General features: G+C 42.3%; 1 long non-coding RNA gene across 2 annotated transcripts in view; it reads left to right on the forward strand.

The window, feature by feature from the left end:
* The first annotated feature begins 639 nt into the window (after window positions 1-639).
* Window positions 640-26539, forward strand: part of LOC121470008 (uncharacterized) — a 31331-nt gene continuing 5431 nt past the window's right edge. For both annotated transcript variants that reach the window (XR_012056054.1, XR_012056052.1), the window contains exons 1-4: window positions 640-3502; window positions 4330-4472; window positions 11846-11904; window positions 22255-22361. This is a non-coding gene — a long non-coding RNA (uncharacterized lncRNA). The remainder of the gene's footprint in view (window positions 3503-4329; window positions 4473-11845; window positions 11905-22254; window positions 22362-26539) is intronic.

Consider the following 26539-nt stretch of genomic DNA (forward strand, 5'->3'; position numbering starts at 1 on the left):
AAAGCTTGAATAAATAAAATATCCTTGAATATTTAAAAAATTTTATTTGAATAAATAAAATATCCTAACAGTTCACAGTGTCAAAACAATGGCTGATTAATGACTTCCAGGCTCTGGTTACATCAGAGAGTGCTGGATTGCCTGATGTCCCTCCCACTCCTGCTTTATGCATGTTCAGCCCTTTAAAACATGGATGTTGTACCTGTGATTGAACAAAGCAAAGGCAGAGCAGTGAGAGGGAGCTCCAGAGGAGCTGTCCTGAGCTGTCCCTTGGTCAGGGTTCAGCATTCCCCAGGCCCCAGCTGCCCTTTGCTTGTGCCTGTCTGCCTACTGTATACCAAACCTAGCTGAAGGACATCATGATTTTTAAACTTTTAAAAGATTTTCTTCGTATGTCAGGTGCTACTCGTGCTGCTTGAGCATCCAGACACAGTCAGGAAAGTTTGTGAGGCTTCTTTAAAGACTTCCACAGGAGATTCTGCTGTTGATAAGTTGGAAAGAACAGCCCAGGCATTAAGATTATACTTTCAAGGTAAAATATTTTCCCTTGAGTGATGTTACACATTCAGGGTTTTATTTATTTATTTATTTATTTATTTATTTATTTATTTATTTATTTATTTTCCTCTTAAAAAAAAAAAACCAAACCAACCCAGCAGCGCAACACCACAAAAGTGACACACACACGTTCAGGCCTCCACAGGTTTAGACTGATGTTTTACTTGAAATAACACTTTATTGATGTTTGGGATCCCCCAATTTCCAAGAAGAAAAGCTGATTATCTTCGGAGGCAGTCTTCTAGAGAAGAGCAGCCCCCCAGCAGCCTTCCGCCCCAGACTGGATCAATGCAGAGAAGTGCTCTTTGATGGACTTTCAGGCCCTGTGATCTCCCAGCCCTGGGGCTTTAAAGGATGAGCATATCAATCCAGGACCACTGAACTGCATTTCCATTGCATGAGGGCTCCTCCTCCTGGCTTTGTCCGGACAAACTCGGCTCCTCCTACTTTTGTCACTATTCTTTCATGCTTTGTTTAGCAAACACAAAAAAAGCTTTGTTTGTTGCTGGGTCTTTTTTAAGCTTTGCATAAAACAGTTTAAAGTGCAGTAATGCTGTATACCTGTGATCACCTTCAGGGTCAAAATCAGTTTACAACAGATTAACCTATTTATCTTCACCCCATCTCACCCCGGCTTATGATTTCCACAAATACAAATTGTTGTTCCGATGAGCACAGTCTTCCTACTTTATTCTGAACTCTGACTTTGCAAGAATCTCTAACTCTGCGGATTTCCCTGGGAGCACTTTTCTAGAAGGCAGCACATGTGTGCCTGCCTTTCTTTCCTGCCGTTGTCCTGCTGCGTTTCAGCATTCTGAGCAAGAAGAAAACTGGTCACATGTAATTTGTAGAAGTTTGGGTACCACTGCTGCAATTATTTTGCTTGCCCTAACAGTTAGCATTAAAAATGTGCGTGCTTAGCTTTATTTTTTTTTTAAGCTGTAAGGCTTACAAACATGGTGTTATAGATTCTATTTCTGGTTTCATCTTCCTCTAAAACAAACCAAAAAACCCCATTCTCTGTGATATTTTCCCATTCTCTGTGATATTTCCCCATCTGCCCACTACTTTGGGGTAGATCATACCTAAGTCTTGAAGTGAGAAATGCTCATGGAGTGTTGCACTTCTTTAATAGTGAAGATCAGTGAAATAACTCAGTAGCAGAACAGATTCTGCATTACCTGCATTCTTTAAAGCCACTGCCCATGAAAAAGGTCGGTGACCATGGGAGAATTAACCTGTATTTATTCATCTTAACCTGGAAGCAGCAGTGCAGGCAATGCAGTTCACACCAGCCCCCCCAAAGAGTGTGAGCACACACTTAACAAACCCAGGAACGGAGTGGCTCCCCAAAACTGCTGAGGCAGTGTAGGAGAAAGACTGTCTGGGGCTGTCTTGCCACATCTCCCCCAAAGAAGCTCCTGAGAGTCCCATGAGGTGAAATTGTGGAGTAATGCATCACCTGGGAGAATCTGGCTTTTGGGCAGGTGATGGCTTCCTACAGGGCTCCTTTCTGAACTCTTTGTAGGCTTCCCATAAGGGAGTCTGCAAAATCCTAATATGATTGAGCAGATCATACTTAGGGTCCTCAGGTGCTGAACTCAAACCAGTTCTTCTCCAGTTCCCCCCAAAAGAAGAAGTTGGCTCCTCTACTCCAGGACCCGCCTATGCAATTCCTTTGCAAAAAAGGACAGAAGAGCTACAGTCCTGTGCCATTTTAGCATTTTTTGGGCTATGTTTTGCTGTAGGACACTGATCCTAAGGCACTGCAAGATCCCAGGAGCAAGGGCTGAGAAGTTGTGCTGTGCAGAGCTGGCCTTGGCAGCCTGTGCCAAGAGCTGCCTTTTGTGGGCAGCCAGGCAGGAGCTGGGGTGGTGCCACGTTCCCTCAGCCAAGCCCCAGGCTGCTGCCAGGCTGGAGAGAGCTCTTTGGGATGGGCTGATCCTAATGGACTCGCTGGAGCACTTGGCTCTTATTGATCCCTGTCCTATTTCCCAGAGCCTGAAGTGGGTCAGCCTTCCTTTCTTAGGCTGAGCAGGGCGAGCCCTTCCCAGCTCAGGCTGATGCTCAGAGCTGAGCCTTTTCTGAGGGCACAAGCAGCGTTTAAACCCTCAGCCTGGCTGTAAGAGGAGCTGCTGATTTTTATTCTGTGCCTGCAGCTCTGCAGTCCTGGCACTTACTGTCCCAAGTGGGCTGCCTTGGGTACAAAAGTAATGCACCAAAAGGCAGGGGGTTGCTGAATTAACTGTGCTCTGAGCATGAGCATAATAACGAGCACAGATGATGGGAGCTGGCTGTGAGAGAGAATAGGAACAGGGATTTTGAGATACAGGACCAGCAGGTCTCAGATTGGCTCAGCCATCTTTGGCTCTCTTCTGCACAATCACACTTCTCTCAAGTGTGAAGAGAGTGGGAGAAATGGTGAAACAAATAAAGACAAAGAGCCAGAAACTCACGAGCTACATGAATTTACTTTCTCCACTGTGTCACCCATTCGCAGCAGGATTTCTTGGCTGCCCTTATGCTAAATCCAGTTTGGCAGGGCTAAGGCTGGAATAAGATCTGCTGAAGGCTTTAGAGAGGTAAATGTGAGGCTAAGGTGGGGAAGGTGTGTGAGAAATGATACTTCCAAAAATTTAAAAAGTTTATTAAAACCTTATCAAAAACACAACAGAAGATGGAAGAGAGAAAATATTGTGGCGTGGCGCCGGGAGCAGAGGATTTTTCCCACCATGGGCTCACCTACACAGCGGAGGACACCCTTTTAACCCTTTGGTCACTCCCAAAATTCTGTCCATTGACTCCTCCTTCGCTGTCCAGTGCCATTTATGGGACTATACCCTCTTATTTTACCCTGGCTGCAGTTCCTGGGGGTCGGGAATGTCGGAGCCCCCATTCCCTTGTCCCCTCCGGGCATTCTATACTCATGGTACATCCGTGCTGGGTAAGTAACCTGAATGCATACTGATTTTGAGGCTCCTGTCCGTGTGTAAATGGATTTTCTCGAGTGTTTCTTCTTGGTCTCTCTCTTTTGCTCATGTACATACAGACACGGTGAAAAAAAAATTAAAATCTGCCCCAGATATTTGTAATATTAAAGAAAAAATAGTGCCTTTGTTTTAGTTAATAGGTATTTCTAAAGCATTTCAGTGCAACTGGAACGGGGCAATAAAAGTACCTAAGATCTCAAGAAGCCCAAAGTTTAAGTGCTGAATCTGAGTCTGGGAATGAAGCTACATGCATAAATCAAAATGCTCCAACCAGCCCCTTTGGAAAAAAATCACCTTGTAAAGCAACATTCAAACCTCCAGACTGTGACAGAGCAGTAAAATATTACCCAAAATCCCACGTGACTAAGCAAGAGATCTTCTGAGATCAAAACCTGACTTTCAACTAGTCTGAATCCAGTTTTTGTTTGGGAACTAATTCCTAGTTCAAACATTATTATAGACCAATCTCTAGGAGGAAAAAGAAAGTTAATACCAAAACATAGAGTTCTAGGAATTCTTGCAGAATGAAAAGTACCATAACCACAGCAGCGAATTTTGCTGCTTTGTGTCATCTTCTAGGAAAAAAAAAAAAAAAAGGTGCCTAGAATTACTTGTTTGTATTTTGAATTTTCTTTGAATTTTGTTGGATGAAATAGAAGAGGATATTTCCTAGTGATCTAAAATTACCAAAGAGGATAAGATAACAATCAGGGAATTGCATTGGTCATTTCTAGTTTATGGCAAAGGGCTACAATAATTATGTATCATGTGTCATTCACAGATACCATGTTTGAAGTCCTTCAGTCTCATCCCGGTGTCAGTTTTTAACTGTGGCCCACAGTTCAGTGATTTTTTGCTCTTTAGACAAGAAAAAGATGAGAGAAATTCACCATCATCTGTGATGAGCTGTGAGAACAGAGCTGAGTAAGTTTTAACAATTGAAATCAGGGGGAAATGTGGTAGAGAGTGACTCTCCTCTCTTTCTTTCAGAAGTCTGGTGGAAAATATGATCAATCTCTGCAGCCTCAGAGGGAATCAATTTCCCTTACATAATTTCACTATATTTCACCATTTATGGGCCATATCTGAGGTGGAACAGTCACCTAAGTTTTGGGGAATTCTCTGGCATTTTCACACTTAATTTCTCCCTTAATATTGTGTTTCAGATTGACCAATTAAGGTCATCTAGAAATGAAACAAGGTTATGCAGACATGGTCAAGGAACTGCACTTTCCTCTTTCCAGGAAAAGGTTTGAAAGCCACATCATCCTCTCCCTGTGCTGCTGTAGCAATTTTGGCAACTGTGAAGAGCTGCTCCATTATATTTGTGATAACTTAGCTTTAAATAATTATCAGCAGCTTCCTCAAGCACCTGACACTGGCCAGAAATTTGTGTGTGCATTGTGAGCATGAGCAATATTTTTATCTGGGATTTTGGGTAATTTAGGAAATTTGCCTAAACAGGAAAGCCAGACTTAATTTTTTACATCCATATAATGATTCTTGTTATGTTTCAGGCTGTAATAATGTTCTCAGACCTTCATTTTGGTAGAAGCAAATATTTTATTCCTGAATAGGTGTGAAGGTCTCGTGTATGCCCAGACTGTGATGTGATTACACAATTGGGACTGAGGATTAAGGCTTGCCATTAATTAGGATTTTTTTCCCACCCATTTTTGCGCTGAGGGTGTCCTGAAGAACTGTGTTGCCTCTTTGAGTACCATGAATCCTCCCCTGTTTATTTTTCATTCACACTCCTCTGTCCTGTGCTGGAAACCAGAAATGAAGTCAAGTTCCTACAGTGGGAACTTTTTACTCTGTGTTAGGAGCTTTGGGATTTGTCCAAAAAACTGTGACCAGCTGGCTGAGGACAGCTTCCAGAATATTGGATAGTGCTTGTGGGAATACAACAAGGAGTACAATTTTGGGGGCAGAGTGACTTTTCCCCAAGGGGAAAGAAGCAGCAGCCACTGCTGTCATCATTGTTACTGTTTCTGAAAACACTGAAAATGGTGAGTCTGGCAGTCAAGGGCCCAGTTCAGCTCCTGCAGTTCAGTGCCCCAAAATTCAGCTTTTTTTTTTTGGGTGCCTCAGGTGTGTTCATGCACAGCTCTGAAAGAGGACTTTCTAAAATCAAGGTGGCATCCTAAAGACCTCTTTACTGCTGCAGAAAACCAACTTTCACATAGTAATTGCAGGTTGGGTTGGGGTTTGCTACCCTACCATGTGCACAAACTGCTGCTGGTCCAGTCAATTTTAAAAGTAACTCATTTCTGGCAAAATATTTCCAGAGAACAGCTGTTTGCTTCATCTTTCTAAATAGAATTTTTCATTTATTTTGTCTCACAGAATTTTTATAGGAGGTTATCTCTGTTAAAATTATTTTGTCTTTTTAAGCTGTCATCGTCCCTTTCCTTCAAAGGCTTATCTCGTGAAATACAAATTTCCATGGAGATTTTATTTAAATATATCCTAGCTCCTATTTAGTTCATAAATCAGAAATCTATAAGCCATATTTCCTTCTTATACAAGGACTTTTTTTTTTTTTAAAGAGAATGTTGACAACTGGCTTGTCAGTAACGTGTGTTTGCAAACACTGGGGCTTGGGTCTGGCAGAGCACAAACTCCTAGTTTGAACAGATTTAGTTTATTCATAAAGAAAGCTGGAATTTTCTGGCTGACAACACCATACTAAACAAAATATAGATCAAGTGATTTCAAAACACCAGAAATGCTTTTTTTTTTTTCCTTCCAAAAAAGCTTTTCCATAGTGAGTTTGTGTGATATATCATGTTTTAAGAAGAAAATCTTCTATTTTAACCTAAATGAATGGAAGTCTCAGGCAGACTTGAAAAACATGAATGTAGCAAACAGAATAATCTCCTGCATATTTCCAATATGATGAGAATATTTCTAATAATGGATGACAATCAGCAGGAGAAACCTTTGCTAAATTAATGTCTCTATTAAACACAGGCACTGGTAGAAGGCAATTTTATTAAATGATATTTGGCTATTTTATGCCATTCTTGCCCATAGTTCTACATCTGCTCAGGGAGGAAAGGGAAGCTATGCTGTATCCAGGTTTTTGACCCTTTGGATCAGCCCTTGCCAGCTCTTTGCCTCAGTTCACTCCAGTTTTTCTGCATACCCTCCCAAACTGGCCAACTTGTCTAAATTGACAAACCAGGACCAGACTATTAATCCAAAGCACCCCAGACTTCCAGTGCTTTCCCAGCAAAGAAGGTGGTCAGGGAAGTGAAGGAATTTATGGCAGAAAGGGAAATCTGACCTTAGTGGGGGCAGCAGAAGAGGCAGACCCATGTAACACACAGTGAGGCTTGGGCACTAAATTAAATAACATTCACTTGGGCAGTAAATAAAAGAACATTCACTTGGGCAGTAAATAAAATATCAGGTCCATTTCCAGCTGCCATATTCTGGTGAAAGAAGGGAATAAAGACAAGGAGAGAGAGGATGATGAGGAATTGCTGCAATCCCTGCAGTAACCTGAGCCCAGGGATGGGATCTCGGGAGCACTGCTCAGGGATTGCTGTGTCCACCAGGGAAAACTGGGCATGCCAGGGGGTATTTCATGCAGACAGCACAGATTAGGGCTGGGTTTGGCAGCTCTTCAGGGAAATCCTGCCACTAAAATGACATTCCTGGGCAGCACTGTGCCCTTTGGAGAGAAACATCCTCTCTGAGCATCGCTGGTGTGTCCCGAGCCACAAACTTCTCTTGGAGACCACCCCAATCCTAGCACTGCTCATCAGAGTGTTCAATATCCTCCTCCAGCAGGATCAAAATAAATCTCTGCACAGCTTTTTTCTCATTCTTCTTCTAAGATGGGATGAGAGAGGAGAAATAAAACTGTGTTTCAGCTGCAGTCAGATATTATTCCAGCCAGAAGAGTGCTGGGGAGGTAGGAAATGCCAGCTCAGGGCAGGCTTTGCTCCATCACTTGAACAGCTGTCCCAAATGATGGCTAATCAGAGATAAAGCAGGCACCAGCCGTGCAGTTCCTGCACTGCAGCTCCAGCAGATTTGCAAGGGAAATTCAGATCCACAGGTGGTCCTTACCTTTGGCAGAAGGTCAAAAGAACATCACAACTTTCTTATCTCCCTGTTTTATCTGCCAAAGGTGGGGGGAACTGGGGAAATATCTGAGTTTTTGTAACTGTAGCATTTAAACAAAGACACACCATTGCAGGGACTGAATGATGTTTACAACATTTTAAGGATGACAAAATTAAACTTTTTTTTTTTTTCCACAGTACAGAGGTGCAGTTTAGAGGCTTGTTCTCTCCATGCAAAAGCTATAAATCCTAATATTCAATTCCATAAGTATCTGTGCTTGTTCTCTCCATGCAAAAGCTATAAATCCTGATATTAAATTCCATTAAATCTGTTTAAATGTTACTGTGGCATTATTTTGACAGGTTTTATTTTCAGACTGAAAAGGGGTTTTAAACTATAAATTTTGTTGATTCTCCTCTTCTGTATGATTTTTCCCTTGTTCAAGCCCTACAAAAATCTTTGTTACACTGAATAACTCTGGTAGTTCAGGGATAATGATATAATGATTATATCAGATAATGATTGATGCACACAGCCTTCGATGTCAGGGCATTGCTGGATGCCAGGGTCAGGATTCAGATCCAGATTTCTGACACTCCTGCTCCAAAAGGTGGGGCACCAAAGCAGCTCCTCAGCAAGATCCCTGATCACATCAACTGCAGATTTTCCCAGTCTGAGCTATCTTTGGTATATTGCAATACTCAGGTGTCATTCCTGAGGGATCTGTGAGGATGGGAGGAGCTTTGACCTGGTGCCAAAGTATTTGCATGTATTTTTTCCAGCAAACCACATCCACTCAGGTGATTTTCTGTGCTGGTTGGCTGTGGGTACAGAAATCTCCAGCTGTTGGCCTGCCACCTTCTGACACACAGCTGGAGCTGTATGGGTGATAAAGTGGCTGCAAGGCCTCTTAAAATTAATATTTTAAATGTAATTGAAGGAAAAAATAATTAGATAATTCTCAGTTGAAGAGCCAGAAACTGTTTTGTAGAAAATGATTTGTTGTGTTCAATGATGATTCACATAAGAGAGGTAAATAAAGATTATGAATGTTCCTTTTATTTTTGCAAGAGTAAAAAGTTCTGGCTCATTCATAGCATTGTTGCACAGATGGACAAGGGGCACGCAAAGTAAAGGTGATTAATTAAAACAAGAGGAAGAAATAGAGGGTCAGGAGAGGCAAATTGATGAGAAAGACAAGGTAATTTGTACTCTCAGTGCTGTGTAACTGTAACAAGTGCTACAGCTGAATTTGTTGTTTGAAATACATGCCACAATTGTTTATCCAGTGGCACAGCGACCTTGGGCTGGCAGCTGAATTTCTGATTCTATGATAAAAACTTTTTTTTTCCTATATGCTGAACATCCCCTGTTCCTGGGAGCTTCAGAGACCCAGCAGCCTCACCATTGTCTGCTGCTTCTTTTGGCTGAGTTTTAGACTGATTTTAAATTTCTCCCTCTGACGGTGTTGCTGTTTCTTCCTTGGGAAATTTTGGAACACCTTTAGACATCTTTACATCTACTCCAATGGATATTCTTTGAAGAGAAATATGACTTTCAAACCACTGTTTAAAAGAACAGGAAAGTTAATTTGAAGTGTCTGATTTCCTAATGAAAAGAATCAGCTTTGTTTTTAGAGCAGATCTATGGATGTGTGGGCAGACAAGATACGTTTGAGTTCCAATTTACCAAATTGGAGCAGAGCAGGTAAATCTTTGTCCCATCTCTCACTCCCTCACTCTTTTTTTTTTTTTTTTTTATATATTTTTTTTTTTACACAGACTAAAAAGTTGCCACTGTAGGAAGTTAACTTCATGTCTGGTTTCCAGCACAGGACAGAGGAGTGTGAATGAAAAATAAACACGGGAGAATTCATGGTACTCAAAGAAGGAGCACAGCTCTCAAGGACACCCTCAGTTTTTGTTGTTGTGGTTTATTTTTTTTTTTTTAGGAAACCTAATCAAGGTAATTGACATTTAGCAATCAGGTTTGAGGATCTTGACAGTTCTGCAATGTGGTTTCTGTCAGTGCTCTGGGAAAGCAGCACTGAGGAGGAAATGGGAGCTATCATGTCATGTGGATGAGTAACTGGCTCAGACAGAGCTGCCTTTGTGTCAGTGCTTGAAGTCACACTGCTGCTTATTACAGCCTGTGGCTATTGCAATAAAAAGCAGGTGCAGAGGAGAAATAGGGGGAATGGGAAGGTTTTTAAAAATTCCACTTTTTTTATACATTAGCACTCATTTTTTTTTAAACTTGTGGGATATGTTTGAATTCTTCAAATCTCAGTACAAAATGGACAAGATAGGTTTTGTCTGCAGCATAATAATTTACTTTATCAGCAATGTCAGCAGGAAGGAGATTTTAGCAGTCACTCTTGCTGTTTACATCACTTTAATCCCACACAGGTAAATGGTTAGCTCTTAGGAAAATGACTCACTTGTCTTAGGTGCTTGTAGCTAAATATTTATGTTCTTTTAACCAAATAATAAGAAGCAATACCCATGTTCTAAATCACAATTTGCTTTTGAAGAACAGTATTAAAACTAAGTAGAGAGCTGAACATGGAAATTCATTCACCAATTCTCCCTGCTATCAATTTGGCAAAGCAAAAATCCTTCAGATGCTTGGCTTTATGTGTTTAGCTTCTTATTCAATTCCTGTTTGCTTTTTGTTTTATTTAAGCTCCTTTATTTCCTTGCTGGGAATAGCACTGGGAATTAATTACAGGCTCAGGAGTGGTGCCCCTCAGATGTCTGCACAGCTTCTCAGGCAGCAGAGAAGTACAAAAGATTCTTTTGCAGCATCTGCCCTGGGTTGTGGCACAAAATTTCAGGTAGTCGTGTAAATTGCTGTTGAGAGTCTGTAATTGCATTTGTATTGATTTTTAAATTAATTAATTATTTTTGACTGATTTAAAAATTAATTTAATTAAAAAAAATCTATTCAGGAGCAGCAGTGTGTGTATCCTCACAGAGTCAGACCTGTGACAGGTGACTGCTTCATTGCTGTAAACCTGCTGCACAGAGTTGATCAGCACAGCCATCCCTGTATTCCCTGGGACAGCACCTGGATGCAGCAGGGCCAAAAGGGGTGGTGGGACTTCTTCAGGGCCCTCTGACATTGATAAAGATAATTCACCTTCTCATCAGCAGCCCTAGGAAAGACTGAAACATTTCCAGATCACACTCTCCAGGAGTGCTGCTTTTGGCAAGCATGGCTCAGCTGCTGGGGGTTTGTTCTCCCAAGGTGTCGTGGGCAGGAGTTGGGAGGCTGAGGTACCTCAGGCTGGGCAGAATCATCAATGTGAGTTTTCCTAAAACCCCTCCTGTATTTGCATTGTGAAACAGGGCTGAGCAGTGCCATGCTCTGCTCTGGAAACTCTCTGCAGGTGCAGCAGCATTTCCTTCACCTCTGAGTGCTCAGGCTTGAGGACACCTCATCCCCGCAGTGTCCCAGGCCAGGCTGGACAGGTTTGGAGCAAACTGGGGTGCTGGGAGCTGTCCCTGCCCATGGCAGCCATGGGATGAGATTTAAGGGCCCTTCCAACCCAAACCAGTCCGGGATCCTGTGCCAGGATGGTAGCTCTGGACAGAGAAACCAATACATTTCTTACATTCTTAAGCTTTCCTGTAGTAAAAAATAAACAAGCTTAAAATTAGTTAAATAATTATGAAAAAAGCAGAATTGCCTGTGGCTTTAAATTGTCTGAGATTATGTGAAAAAAACCGTGTCTCTGGTATAACCTTGTAAACTGAAAAATCAGGAGTTCCCTTCCCTGTGGGGTATTTAAACCTGTCTCATGCTGGGCAATACAGATGAGAAAGGCAGATATCAGCATATTTGAAATGACTGTACTTACACCAACCCTGGTATCTCTTCTGTGCTTTCTATACAAGTAAAAACCTTGGGTCTTTTTAGAAAATGTTGTGATTATTATTATTATTATTATTATTATTATTATTATTATTATTATTATTATTATTGTATTTTAAAATGACAACGCTAGAAAATATTTTGAATTACAGGAAGTATTTTAGGGAAATAGTTTTTCATCTTGTTTGCCTCTGGCACTGTTTTGAAAAGGAGTACTAAGAAAAGTTTTTTGCTTGAGGTGTTAGCGATGTGTACCTTGCTATCAATCGTATGAAAATGCTTTCATGCTCCCAGATTTTCCCTCTCTAGTACCACTTGTAAGATTCATTTCTGTCTTATAGCAACACCGTCTCATTTATGTGCCTGGCATTCTGGAACTAACAGAAAGATCACAGTTAAGGTAAAAAAACAAAACAAAACAAAACAAAACAAAACAAAAAAACCCCCACCAAAGCAAAAAATCAAAGTAAGCCCCCTTTCCTTGTGCTTAAACATGTCCCACAGTCTTGATAGGTGTGAAAATTAGAGGTATGTTGCCAATAGGTTAAATCATGGGATGGAGTGAAGATCACTGATTTTAATGTTTAAGTAGTCTGCAGCATTGCTTGGGAATAGCTGCTATATATCAATTACACACGGAGTAGGAAGTTTGGAGACAACTGGTACTGCTAGAAATTCTGCTTGTCCAATTTGTCATAGTTTATTTAATTACAAGTATGAAGAAGAAACAACCTGGTAGCTTTTCCCAGTCCCCCCCCAAGGGCAGATGGGTATTAAAGCCAATTCAGTCTGTTTCCTGATTGCTCCAGGCTACAGAAAATTGTTCCCCAGGGAGGAGAAGTAAATCAGTTATGATCTTTAGTCTCTCAGAGGGAGATTAGAGCCACCACACTGGTGAAACAGCAGTAGGCTGCCTCTGTGTAACTGATTTCACCTTTAATCCTGCCATTGATTGAATATTGCTAAGAACACTGCCATGCATTTTAAGGTCAAACCGATGATGAACACCCCAGGGAAAGGAAGTTATTTACACAGAAAGGTAAAGACAAGCCTTGAGCTTTACTGTTTCAAAAAAGCAGTAAAACATCTCCTTTGGAAAAAAAAAAAAAAAAAAAAAAAAGAAATTATTCCAATTTCAGCCATCAACCTTTCCCAAGTTTTTGTAAGGCTGCTTATCACAGTGGTATCTGATCATCTTCCAGGTAATGTGGAATAGTGAAGGCTTTTGTGGGCTTCACTGAATGTCTCACTCTTCTTTCTTTTCCAGGTAGGGGTTGTCCTTAATATGAGGCTTTTATTCTTTATCTGTTGGTATTAATTTTCTTCTAGGATTAAGTAGAGTTAGGACAAAAAGTGACACAAAAGTTGCAAGAGTGATTTTAGGGCAGAAGGTGCTTTTGTAGGGAGAAAAAAAGTTTCCTAAAACCCCCTAAATTTTCTGCTACTGCTGAACCTCCTCTTTTAGTCTGTCATTTTGGTTTTTGTATCACAGCTTTTTTTTGTTGTTGTTTTTTTTTTTTTTTTTCCTTGAGCTATTATTTGTTTTTAATCAGTAAAAGAGGATTCTTCTGTCTCTGCTGGACTGGAAAGCACAAAATGTTCCTCACAGGAAAGCTCTGTGTGGTTGTATGCAAAACCTGTGTGCACAGAGCTGTGAGAATTACTGAGCATAGGCCATGAAAAATGGGCACAACATCCTGATAGGGCTGCAGGTGAGATCTGGCACAGAGAGGTTCTCTGTTGATTTTATATTGCTGCTTGGAAACTCTGATTCCTGAGAGACTCATTTGCCTTTTAATAAGGATGCACCTACCCCTGGAAGGACAGTGAGGGTGATTTATTCTGCCCTGGGTGTTTAGGTATGGTGGCAGAGCTGCTTGTTTGACAAGACACTTGATTCTGTCTGCAGATGTTAGTCTGCTGAGGATTTCTAAGGATAAATGTCTTATTTTTTCTCTGAGTCTTTTGTGATTTCATATATCCATCTGTATGTAGCATGATTTGTTTCCAGTCCTCCACATTTGAAATGAGCCTCCCTGGTTTTCCATCATAGAGGTTTTCCTCTAGAGTGAGAACTTGAACTTGCATCTCATAATTCAGTGTTCCTGTCTCTGGAATGCAGATCTCATCTCTTGGGTGATCTTGGACTCCTCCTCTCAAGTGTGCTTCTTACTTATACTGAACATTGTTGGGAGCAGAAACTTGGAGCCAGCTCTTAAAAGAACTTTAAAACTTTTGGGAATTCTGATAATGACATATTTAAGGTAATACAAACCAGAGTGAGACATAGAAATGCATGCAGGATAGGTACTTGGAGAGAAATGACTGGACTGAACCAAAGTTGAGAAAACTTAAATTAAATGAAAGGCAGCCCTCTTTTAAAACTGCTTTATGTCTGGGACAAAGTTCTGCCTTCTTCATGCGATCCCAGAATTTCTGAGGAGACCTTTGGCTGGCTGAGGTCCCTCTGTGTCTGTTTTTGGACCCATCCCCCGTGATGCTGCTTGGTGCCAAATGTCCTTTCTCTGCAGCTTGGGTCCCTGCTCTTTGCTGCCTCTTAATCCCAGCATTGTGGCAATCCTGTCAGGGAACTCTGGGTGTGGGACACCATTCCATCAGTGCCCACAGAGCTCCATGCTGAGCTCTGGCCGTGCCTCCCTGGTGGCTGTCCTGGGCAAGGAGGTGACCTGGCCACCTCCCTGCAGTGTCACCATGCCAAGGCCCGGCCACAACTGCAAGCCAGCAGGTGCCTGGCAAGTCTGGGGCCATGTAGGACCTGCCACCCCCACCTGGGCTCGTAGGGGAGGGTGTGGAGTGACTCCAGCACCTCTCCAGGGGCAGGGGCAGCAGTGTTTTGGGCTGTCCCTGTGGGAGTCCAGGGCTTCCCTCTGGCTGCCCTGGCAGGTCTGGGGCCCTGGCAGGGGTCAGGAACCCCCCTGGACAGAGCCCCCAGAGACACTGTCTGTGATCTCTGTCCATGGAAAAGAGTTTTCAATCTTACAGGATGAATTACAAGCTCTGAGTGTTTGATATAAGTAATAATTAAGTGTGGCACGGGTGCAAAAGTAAAATTTTAGGATTCTAGATAAGGGGTCCAAAGGGGACAAGATGGAGGAAATTGGGTGTGTCTTGTCCTTTTTCTCCTTCTTCATGCCCTCCATGTTTCACTGTGGTGTTGGCATTTTTCTGTTGGTTTAGGCTGGGGACACATTGTTCAACGTAGGTGACAGATATTGGCACGTTATTGTAAATCCAGCACAGGTAGTTTGTGGTATTTAATGTTTGTAACATCCCACTGAGGGCAGAGCCCCACACGCTGCCCTGGAGCTCAGAGCCTCTCCTGACAGTGCAGAGCAGAGACTGAGCCCGGGCTGAGAGCACAGACTGACCCTGGGCTGAGGGCACAGACTGAGCACAGCCTGAGTCTGGGCTGAGAGCACAGCCTGAGCCTGAGCTCAGGGCACAGACTGAGTCTGGGCTGAGAGCACAGACTGAGCCTGGGCTGAGAGCACAGCCTGAGCCTGGGCCCAGATCACAGCCTGAGCCTGGGCTCAGCTGCCCTTCTCCTCTGCGGACAAGGAGGGCACCCAGCAAAGCCGTCCCTGTTCTCGGGGGCTCTTGGCAGCAGGTCAAGCCTGGCCTCTTGCTGCCCCTCACCCAGGGATTTGCCTTTCAGATGGATTTTGTGCCCTTCTCTGCTCCTGCTGGGAGCAGGCTGAGGGCCAGGACTCCTGTTGGCATCCCAGGCCTCTCTGAGGGGCTGGGGGCAGCAGGCAGAGGCTGTGCCCTCCTTGGCAAGGACGTGGCTGCAGAGTTGCACCATTTTTTGCAGCCCTCACTGTGGCAGGAGGGATTTGCTCTCCTTTTCTTGATATTTTCCTGGCTCACTTCATGCTGGTTCCTATTCCCAAGCACTTCTCTGGGTTAGCCACAAGGTGCCATCAGTAGACGCTGCTACACCAGTATTCGGGGGCTGGAGACAGAGAGCCAGGCAAAAACACCCTGGTGCTACTGGAGGGAAAAGCTAATTAATAAAAACCATAAGCAGAAGGACCTCAAAACACGCAGGAAAACACACCAAGGACAGGCAGCTGGACCTCTGTGTCCCTTGCAGGTTTTGTGCTGCTGCACTTACAATCTCATCAGTTCAGATTTTGGGGATTTTTTTGTTAAACTGGTACAGTTTATGTTAAACTGGTGCACTTTGATGCCAGTAGCATCAGGCAGTGTCGGTGCAGCCCTGTGTCCCATGGTGTGTGAGAGCACAAATCAGAAGGCGTGGCCCCTGCCTCTGAGGCTTCCCATCTGATCCAAGGCAGCAAGCACATCAAGGGGAAATAATTGGAAAAGGGAGAGCAAGAATAGGCTTGGATACCATTCGTTTGACTTATTCAAATCCAGAAAAGCCATTCTCAACCTGCTTGGTTGGTTTGCTGGTAGACAATTGGCCAATACCTCAAAATGTCTCTCCAGATCTTTCATGATTCGTTATCAATCCCACTGAGGCTGCCTGGACCAAATTTCTCCCTGAAGCACCCTATGAACCTCAGGAATTGAAAATCCTTGGCTCAGTGAAAATGGATTTTTGCACAAGTTTTTCCTGGGACAAAACAAAGTAAAACCAAATTACAGATGTCTCTCCAAATCACCCCTTGTACAAAAATGCAACATCTTGGTGCAATCCTGAAGACCATCTTCCTGAATGTGAAAGAGTATTTTCCTGGTGAGATCTTACTGTGCCCCTCTCAGGTGTCAGCTTCACACAGGCAGAGGTCTGACAGGGCAGGTGACAGTGGATTTACAGAGCAGCTCTGGAAGGAGTCGTGCCTGGGGAGCAGCAAACAGGAAGGAAAACCCAGGACCCCCTTGAAATCCCAGCAGCAGATCAGGTGTTGTTTACAGAGCAGGGCAAATTGGAGTCTTTTCAAGTGTGTGAAACCTCTGCAGATTATACAGTTATTTTCTTACAGGCTGGATTTTGGAAACTGGGATGGAGGTCCTGGAAAAGCAGGTTATACTCCCTGGGGAAGGATAGGACACAAAGATTTTTCTCAGCAGGAATTATTCTATTTTTGCTGTGCGGCAAAAATTGGGTGGTAGGGGCTGATTGACACTAGTCTGGAAAGGAACAGCCAGGACAGGAGCAGGTGTCAGTGGAAGAAGGGAAGGATGATTTTGGAGGAGCTGCCATGTACAAAAGCACAACACCAGTGGCAGAGCGAAGGGGTGAGTGGGAAAGGTTGGGAGGAACGTGGGGCAATGAAGGTGAGGCATGTGTTGCCTTCTTGGATGTGAGGAACTTCTCCCTAATTGCATTTCTGAGTGCTCCTGACACAGCCTGGCTTGTTTGCCCAGTTTCCTTTTTGGCTCCTTTTACAAATTGACCCATATGCTTCATTTTGTGTATTTTTAATTTTCATTTGCAAAATAGCTGCACCTGGGGCTCATTTGGCAAATTAATATTAGTGTTTCAATAAGGCTGCTATCAGTCCTTATTTTACACTAAATCTTTCCTACAAGTTTTTCTTTCTCCCTCCTCCTCTGTATGACTAATAGATATAATTTCAACAGTTTGACTAACTGCCGTGTTATAGAAAAGGCAGTAATTTATACTGATGTAATGGCTGTGATAAAAATCATTTGTGTGCTGATTTTATAAATTAGCTAGGAAATGTGAGTGCCTCTGAAAAATGAAGTGCTACCACATGAATTCCAGTGTTGTTAATGCTTCATACCTTTCTGCTTCATTAAACCAATTTCACGGGGAGATGAGTTAGAGGAGGAAGCTGTGCTGCTTAAGAGAGGCAACAATGGTTTATTGAAAGAAGTGGGGATAAGATTAAATTAAGTGCTACTTGAGAAATATGGAAATACAAAAATATTCAAGCTTAGAGATGGCGAATTCAAAAATATGATAAGTTAGCTCTTTCATACCCAAAGAACTGTCTCATCATAATTGCATAGGCTGAATTCACAGGCTACTAATTAATATTGAAGAGTTTCTTCAACCACTCTTATAAATGAATCAGAGTGCCCTAGAACTAATTTATAACTATTTCCTTTTGGAAATCAAGACAACTTAAAATGCTGCTTTCTGTGCATTCCTATCTTAGCTGCTAAATACTTTGAAATTATTTCTGCAGTATATTTTATATTTATTTATTATTTTACATATTCCATTTATCAGCTGAATTTAAAGGGAAGACTGAAAAAAAGGTGTAAGATTAAGAAGCCTTCAGGTCTGGTAAGACTCTTCTAATTTAGGATAATGATCTGGAGCAGCCTAAAATAACTTTTCTGACCACTTTTTGATCTGAATTCAGCTGCATTGAAACCAATGCATTTCAGTTAGATTTAGATCAGATTTTTTTTTTCTGATTGAAGCTGTGGAACATGTAACTTTAAAAAGAATATGTGACTTAAGAAAGAATATGTTTATGTCCACAGAACACCTTGGAGATCAGGTATGATCTACATCTAAGAGGCTAATTGATTTTTTACCACTTCCATAAAATAGCTGCAGCTATTTTCCCCCCCTCCCTTGAGGAGGAGAGGTTTTCATTCTCAAACCACTAAACCCTATTTGTCCTGTCGATGGTGGAACATGTAAATACAAAGGGAGTCATTCATTAAATAAGAGGCTTATGCATACACAAGTTTTAAAAAATGCATAGTTTCAAAGCCCAACTGCGAGGCTGCCATTTTCCCCCAGCTCACAATGAGAACCCTGTGTACAAGTGACCCAAGTGCTGGGATTTGGGCCAGCTCTCAGATTAGCACAGAAAACACGTCCAGGCTCCATCCCCTCCTCCCCCCGATGCTGCTGGGGGCTCAAGCTGTGCCCATGGGGGATCTCAGGGGCAGCAGCTCTGCCCTGATTTCCCTCTGCCCCTGTCCTGGGGGTGCAGCCCCTCACCCAGCACTGCTGCCCACCTCATCTGCTTTGAAATAACTTGTCATAGCTGAGACAGAGAAAATACAAAGCAACACACTCCATTTTCAGAAGGCTTCAACCTGTTTTTATGATAGCATGGATGCTTTTTATACATTCTTACAAAACTCATCAGTTTACACTTTACTCATTGGTCACAAGAGACAAAGTGTTTATTGGAATAGGCAGTTGCAGGTTTCTCTTATTTATTCTTCCTTCTTTTTTAGTTTCTATGTCAACTGTTGGAGCTCTGGATGCTGAGAATTTTAAACTTTTCTATACAGACAGGCTCTGACTCCCCGGCGAGCACTGCATTTGACCTGAGGCCGTGGAAAAGGCTTCCATGATTGATTGATAACACCAAGATTACGAGTGTGTAATTAGAAGTGTGTAATTTCACAAAGTAGAAAACTTAGAGTTTGGGGTTTTAGCATATAGTAATAGATATGAAACAAGGCAGAAGTTTTAGAGTGGAGGCAAGTTATTCTTCTTTACTTTCCTCTTCCTTCTTCTTCATGACTTTGGTAGAAAATTCTTTCAAGGGTAAACATGGATCCTCTTATCAAAGTTCTCTCTGGCTCACAGCAGTCATTGTAAAACCTCTTCCCCAGTAACTCACCCCACAAAAGGGGACAATGTGCCAGGGAGCTCTGAGGCTGCATCCTGCCAAGTGCTCTCCATTGCCCAGGGAAGGAAGCAGCACTGAGGATGCTCAGCCCTTCCCTGGGGCAGCCCTGGGGTACCCAGCACAGCTCATGGCAGTCCTGCCAAGGATCTGCCCAACAAAGTGCTGGGCACCATCCACTGCTGCTGCTGCTGGGTGGCTCCAGTGGGATCTGGAGCCAGGCCTGGCCTGGGAGGTGTAATTAACCATTCAGCTCATCTGCACACACAGTGCATAGCACTCATGGCACCCTCTTACTTCTTTTCCTCTCTTTCTTCAAAAGCTGTTGAAGGAAGGAAGGAAAGAAAGAGGGGATAGGATAGCAATAAAAATGGATTTCCTGCTAGTACAACAATTCTGAGAGTCCAAAGCCTTTGTCACTGCACATAACCAAAAGTTACAGTCTTGAAATTTGGAATTATGAGATTTTCTAAAAATACATATTTGTTTTTACCTTATAGAAATAGCATGTTTTGACAATTTTTTCAGAAAAACAAAAGGAACCTGTACATCCCCATTAATATTTTTAGGATAGGCATCAATTTCCAAGAAAAATTGTGCTTTGAAGCAGCCATAATTGCACAGGACCCATATGGCTTGTCTTTGAATTACTCATTCTGTGAGGTTCTCCCTCCTAACTGTACCAGAATAATGTTTTTCATTATTCTGTAGAGATATCAGGACATTTTCTCTGCAATTTGGGAATTTTCAGAGGTCTGAGTATGACATTCCTTTCTCTGAGTAAGTTTGCTCCTGCCAATTTGCATTTAATCTTTCCTTAGCCCTGCTTGGATGCTCAGGATGAAGCTGAGGCTGCTGCTGGATGTGGTGAATTCCTGCCTGCTGCCACTGGTGTGCCACTGGTGGTGCTTGTTGCCACCCAGGCTGGCAGAGATCAGGTCTTGCTGCCCCTGGGCTCCTCTGAGCATTCCTGGGAGCCTGTCACAAGTCTGAGTTTATTTTTACAAATTCAGTTTCTTTCTCTCTTTGATCATGTATTTGATTTTATCCTTCTTTCTCTTTTGAATATTTTTTCCTAAGTTTGTTTTCTTTTTTTGGTCTCTTATTTGTTCCTTACTCTTTCCCTTCCTCTTTACTTTTCATCTCTGTACTCTGTCTTTTATCCTGCACCAAGTGAATGCAGCTTGTTTTGAGTCCAGGAATAGAAATGCTTGCCACTTTCCCTTTGCTCTGTTCCAGGCATGTGTAAAGCAGCAGATAAATGTTGACAGCATTTTGTCTTTGTACAAGTTGGGCTTACTGCAGGCATTGAGTGCAAATTGCAGAATAAATTCACGTGCTGAATGCTGGAGAAGAATTACTTCAAAGATCTAATAATGGGGAACTGAAGCTGCCCACAGTTGCTAAAGCATTTAGCTTGGTGAGACACTTATAAAAGGTAAACATAAGCACAGAAAAGAACTCTGTAGTTTGCCTGTAGAGATTCTTGAACTCCATTCTTTTTTGTATCAATGTGCATTTTGAATCAGTTCATTAGAAGAGAATGAAAGATAGAGTTTGGTTTACAGTGGCCACAAGATTTTGGCACATCATGAGATATCTCACTCTTTTAAACACTGACTTGTACAAGAAAGTCTCTCTTCCTAACGTTTTTTCTACCCCCAATTATATTATTACCCTGGTTGGTTTTAATATGGAGGTTTTCTAGCCTGCAATCTCAGTATGGAAGAATTGCATGCTTGCTTTTATTAAAAACTGCCTGTGCATCTTGGGACCAGCTTTGCTGTTTAAATTAGAAATGTTTTGTGTTGTTTCTATATTTTAGATAATCTGAATTAATTTTAGAGATTTCAAGGTAATGGGTGGCTATGTCCAGAAGCAGAGCTTTGTAACAAAAGTGTGAAATTCCCAGGATTGAAAATCCTGACTGGCACAATTTGGGTCAGTTTGCTGCAGGTCTTGCTGCTGCTGCTTCCAAAATTCCCTTCTTATTGAAACCATGGCCTGGCAGGAGAAGGGGCTGAAATATTCTTTATCTTGTCCTAAATTAGTTCTTCTCTGTCCTTCCCAGCTGCTCTCAGCTCTACCAAGTGAATAGTGCAAAGGTGTGAGATTTAAATTCTCCTCTCTTACTCCCCACAGTCACATCAATGATTTCCTACCCTCAAAACTGCTGGTGCCAACAGCAGGGATTGATTTGTTTTGCACAGTGGAAATGGCAGGGCTTGGTATGCTCAGCCCATGGAAAATCTGGACACAATGAAATGCTTTACTGGCTCATCTCTAGGTGAGTCTCATGCAGATCTCTTGCAGGGTTATGAAACCAAACTCCAGAGTTCAAAACAAAAGTCTGAATAGTTCCCTGGCCCTGCTCATCAGCTGGTAAAAAATCATCAGCTCATTGAGGCTGAATGCCTCATGCTGTACATGGCACTTTCTGGAATGTTTTATTCACTCACTGAGCATTTTGAGCTGTGGAAGTGACTCATTAGCACAAATCCCAGTACATTTAGCCTTTTTCACTTTAGGATGTGTGTTTCCAGCATCAAACATTAGTTGGATTTTCCTGTCAGAATAGCAACCTCTAAATGTGTAGATTTAGGTGCCAGCATCAGAACAGACTGGTAGAAAATCCTCTGTCTGATATCAGAAAGGGGCAAATACCTTTATTTTCTATCCCCCTCTGAGATGCAAGTTCAGACTTTGGAAAACAGCATTTAAACTTTTACATTTTGTTTGATTTCACAGCCAAGACACCAGGCAGAAACTTTGGGGGTTTTAGTGCTGCTTTTCCCCTTTAATGAAGTTGAACAAAGCTTGTTCATCTCCAACTTCAATTTGTCACTCACAACCGCTGTACTTACCAGGCTGATGATGCTACTGGTAAAGTAGATACAAAATTTACTCACCAAAGTTTTTTACTCATTAAAGTCTAAGCATCAATCATTTTTAAACAGCAGTGACAATCCTTGGTTAGCAGAAATGTCAAAGAGTGGGTGGAACATTCATAACAAGGAGCTCTCGTGATAGCTGGAATAGAATGGGAAGGAAAACAAGATCACAGAAGGGATCAGTGATCAATAGCATCTGTAGGCAGAAAGAGGCTTCCCATTAACTCCCCCAGCCATGGCCTGGGGTTTTCATACTGTCCTATCTGCTGGCATCAGTGTTTCTTTTCTGTTATCGACCTGCAGGACGGCACCTGCGAGGAAATCAAAAGTGCTGTTGGCAATGAAGTGCACGTCTCCAGAAATGTGAGAGGAGGAGTTAAACTGAGAGCTCAGCAGTGCAGGAGGAAGAGGTGAGTGAGCAGAACTGACAAACAGACCAAATCTGCACCATAGGAAACCTCTGTTCTGTTCAACCTTTTTGCAGGAGGTTGCTGCTCTTTGGCTGTAGAAGTGACACATTTGCCTTTTTCTGAAGATGTCGGTCTTATTTCCCCTAGATGTGCCATAGTAAAAAAAAACCCAAAAACATGACATGCAGCAATGATGACTTGCCCTGCCTGTTTCCTTTCTGCTAGGAGAAATGCTGCACTTGAAAGTCTTGTGGTTGATGACTTAGCAGAGTTTGGCATCTTCTGGCACAGCCAAATATGTTCTAACACCAGGAAAACATTTCACAGAACAATGGGCCTTCAACCCTCTGTTGGAACATTAAAACAAAGTATTATAAGCTAATTTTAACATCCAGCCTCTCTGTCTGTTGTGGAACTGTGAATCCCCTTCCCTCCTTAAGAATTTCTAAATCAAGTTGTGGCCGATGTAGCCTATTTTATTTACCCTCATAAATGGAAATAGTGCCAAAATAGGCCATCAGGAAGGTGCTGCTATAATTAGTGCTCTTGCAGAGAGAGAGAGAAAAGAATTCTGAGGTTTCTTCTTCCTTCTATGGATAAGAAATATAATAATATATTGCCTGATGATAGCATGATTCCAATGCAAATGGCAGGGGCTGGTGGCTTATTTAACAGGCCTGGCCTGTAGCAAGCCTCCCTTCCCCGCTTCAGTTCAAAATTGATTATTTTAATACAGAATTCCTGAATGAAAGAGGTTCTTGGCCTTTTCCTGGGCTGTTGAATAATGTATGTGGGAGAAAGCAAATAGAAGCAGAGGGTCTCAGCTGCTGGAACAATGGGCTGAGCACAGAGCTGAGGGGGCACATTAGTTTATCATTGCCTTGTCAATCCTCATAGGCTGGGAATCGTGGGATAGCCTGGAAAGAAGCAGCTGCTGAACGTGTGGTAAACTGACCGGGGCACTTTGGAGAGACGACTGCATTTACACATCTGAAAACAAGATATTGATTTTCCCCACAAAGCTGGGCAGGAATAGCCATCCTGGAAAAAATATATCTGGATCGTGGCTCGTTTGCAAAACCCCAGTGCTTTCCTGGCTGTGCCCAGGGCTGGGAGCTTCCTTGTGATGGGGCTTGCAAATCTAAAAATAGTCTCTGCATAAACTTTTCTTTTCCTCCTCGCTGATTGACTGCCCTCCTAATCCTTTTAGTGATTCAGTACAAGTAAAATGTAAATGCAAGTGAGCTTTGTGAATGTTCACAAAAATATTTTCCCTCGACTAGTAGATTTCTCTTTTTTTTTTTTTTTTTTTTTAAGTTACATATTCCCTTTTGTGGAAATATTTGACGGATCTTGAATATATATTTGTGTGATATCCCTGATATCACAGCTCTGCCCTTTCTGATGGAAGTGGGATTCACTTCTGAACACCAGTTTTGGTGTAGGACACATCCTCAGGCAGAAGGGTTTCTTTCAGAAGTGACACAAATAAGAAAGTGAAGCAATGCTTGACACGGGCAGAGTGGGATGATTAATTGTTTTAAACAAGGAAAGGTTTAAGGCAGAGATGAGCACACATTTCCTAGTGATTAATATTCAGTAAGATACTGATGTCTTGCTCTAGGCCCAGTTATCAGGATGCTTTTATGTGGCTTTATTGCCACATGTTAATGATTACTATTTTAGCTATCAGAAATCCTATTTATGACTCAGGATTTTCTCTGCTGGGTGCATAAAAGGACATGTTCACAATGTGAATCACAATAGGTGAAGAAGTTTCAATTGAAAAAAAAGTGGCCTGTCAGAGGGGACATATTTTTTGTCTGTGTAGGTCTAATTGTGGATCCAGATTCACCACAGGAGTAATGAGCTGGTTTGTCCTTATCTCTGCAGCTTGACTGACACAGCAAACATGAAAAAACTCTGGGTTTTATGAATTAACTCTGCTCTTATGATTTTGTCTGTCAAAAAGAAGCTGCCTCAGCACTTAGCTGGTGTAAACTTTGCATTTTAGCATCCACAGTATGTGTTGTAAAAGAAAAGATTATTTTGATACTGGATATCATCATCCACAGTCAAAAGGGCTCCCAAAGGCAGGACAAAATGAAGGCATGAACTTGTGCAGGGAATGTCCAGATTGTTACAAGGTTTTCCATCTCCACAAATACAGGAAATCAGATTCTCATTCCCTTCCAGTCAGATATTGTGATGAGAGTGACAGAAGAACTAGAACAGGATAAAAAGATTTTTCTGCACCTTTCTAAAGTCAAGGAATGTTTAACACCTTTAGTGTGGTTGGATTCCTCTATCAGTGAGCTGTATCACAAGGTATTACAAAATACAATCACTTCAAATCAGGGTTCTAAGTCTGCATCTGATAGATGAATAAATGCTCAGTTTTTCTGGTGTTCAGAGGAGCCAGATCCTCCTGCTTATTTTTATGAGAATTCAGTGATTTTAAAACAGCTTCATTCATTCATATCTGGGCTCAGCACTCTGGGTACAGGCAAGTATTGTCTTAATTAATTATTTCTGAATAGGGGATCAAGGCAGATTTCGCTCTCAGATGTGATCAAGGTTAACCTATTAGGAATTCACAGATTGTGCTGTGTGATTTCCTGACATCTCTGGGCTCTGGTTTGAGCTGGGCCCTGTGAATACTCTCTTCAGGAATAACCACATCCAGAAAATGTGAGGGGAGACCCATTCTGTGATGGGAAACTCCTGACTATGCAGCAATGAGAAAATGCTGAATGACATCAGCCAAAGAACAAATTTATCACTTACTGGAACTTCACATTATATTTGCTTCAGAGATCTTCTTTTGAACAATAACAAGCTCAAAGTGCCCAATCTTTCACCCATTTCCCCATGACTTTAATTTTGCACTGGGTGAGCCAGAAAGGATCCTCTTAAACTGTGAAATAGAGGAAGGGTTGTTTCTCCTGTACATTAATATAATCCTACAGAACTTGAATTAATTGCATGGGAAGAAAGTAGTAACAGAACAAGTGAAGTCTTGATCAAAAAGGTGCTGTTTCAGTGTCTTTCCTTGGTGAAATAAAGGCCAATAATTTATAAGCCAAGAAAGCATTGGGGGAGTTTTATTGAGCACTTTTAAAACCAGCCACAGACTGTAGATTCATTAAAATCCATTAAAATTCATGACTTATAGAGTGATGTGCCTGTCAGCTCAGCTCAGTTTCCATTCTGGTGACACAATCGTGCCACTTGTCCATGGGATAATCTTCTCAGCAACATGTCCCAGGTTGTATACATTTGAATTCCTTAAATTCAAAGCAAGAACTACCCCAGAAGTGAATATAATGAGGGAATATACAAATATAGGCAAGTGTGGTTGTAGATCCCCAACCAACCTAAAAAATCCCAGTGAAAATGGTGAGCAACAACACCCTCAAATAAAAAATCTGTGCAGAATTCCTTGTAGCTGCCACCTTACCCTTCTCCCAGCTGGACAAACACTTGGTTCCTCTCCTGCCCTTCCTCACTGAGGATGCCAAAACAGAATCACAGAATCACAGAATGACAGAATTACAGAATAATGAGGTTGGAAGAGACCTCTAAGATCATCAAGTCCAACCTATGCCCTAACACCACAACTAAACTATAGCACCAAGTGCCATGTCCAGTCTTTTTTTAAACACATCTAGAGATGATTCCACCATCTCCCTAGGAAGACAATTCCAGTATTTTATTATTCTTTCAGTGAAAAATTTTTTCCTAATATCCAACCTAAACCTTCCCTGATGTAGATGAGGCTGTGTGCTCTTGTTCTGCCAGTTGCTGCCCGGTGGAAGAGATCCACCCCACCTGTCTGCAACCTCCCTTCAGGAGCTGTGGAAAGCAATAAGGTCACCTCTGAGCCTCCTCTTCTCCAGGCTAAACAACCCCAACTCCCTCAAACCTTCCTCACAGGGTTTGTGTTCCAAGCCCCTCACCAGCCTCGTTGCCTCCTCTGGACGTGCTCAAGCATCTCAACGTCCCTCCTGAACTGAGGGGCCAGAACTGGACACAGCACTCAAGGTGTGGCCTCACCAGCACCAGGTATAGGGGAAGAATGACCTCCCTGCTCCTGCTGGTCACACAATTCCTAATGCAGGCCAGGAGCCATTGGCCTTCTTGGCCACCGAGGCACATTGCTGGCTCATATCCAACCG

This window comes from Taeniopygia guttata, chromosome 4A, assembly GCF_048771995.1.
Source record: "Taeniopygia guttata chromosome 4A, bTaeGut7.mat, whole genome shotgun sequence".
Lineage (NCBI taxonomy): Eukaryota > Metazoa > Chordata > Aves > Passeriformes > Estrildidae > Taeniopygia > Taeniopygia guttata.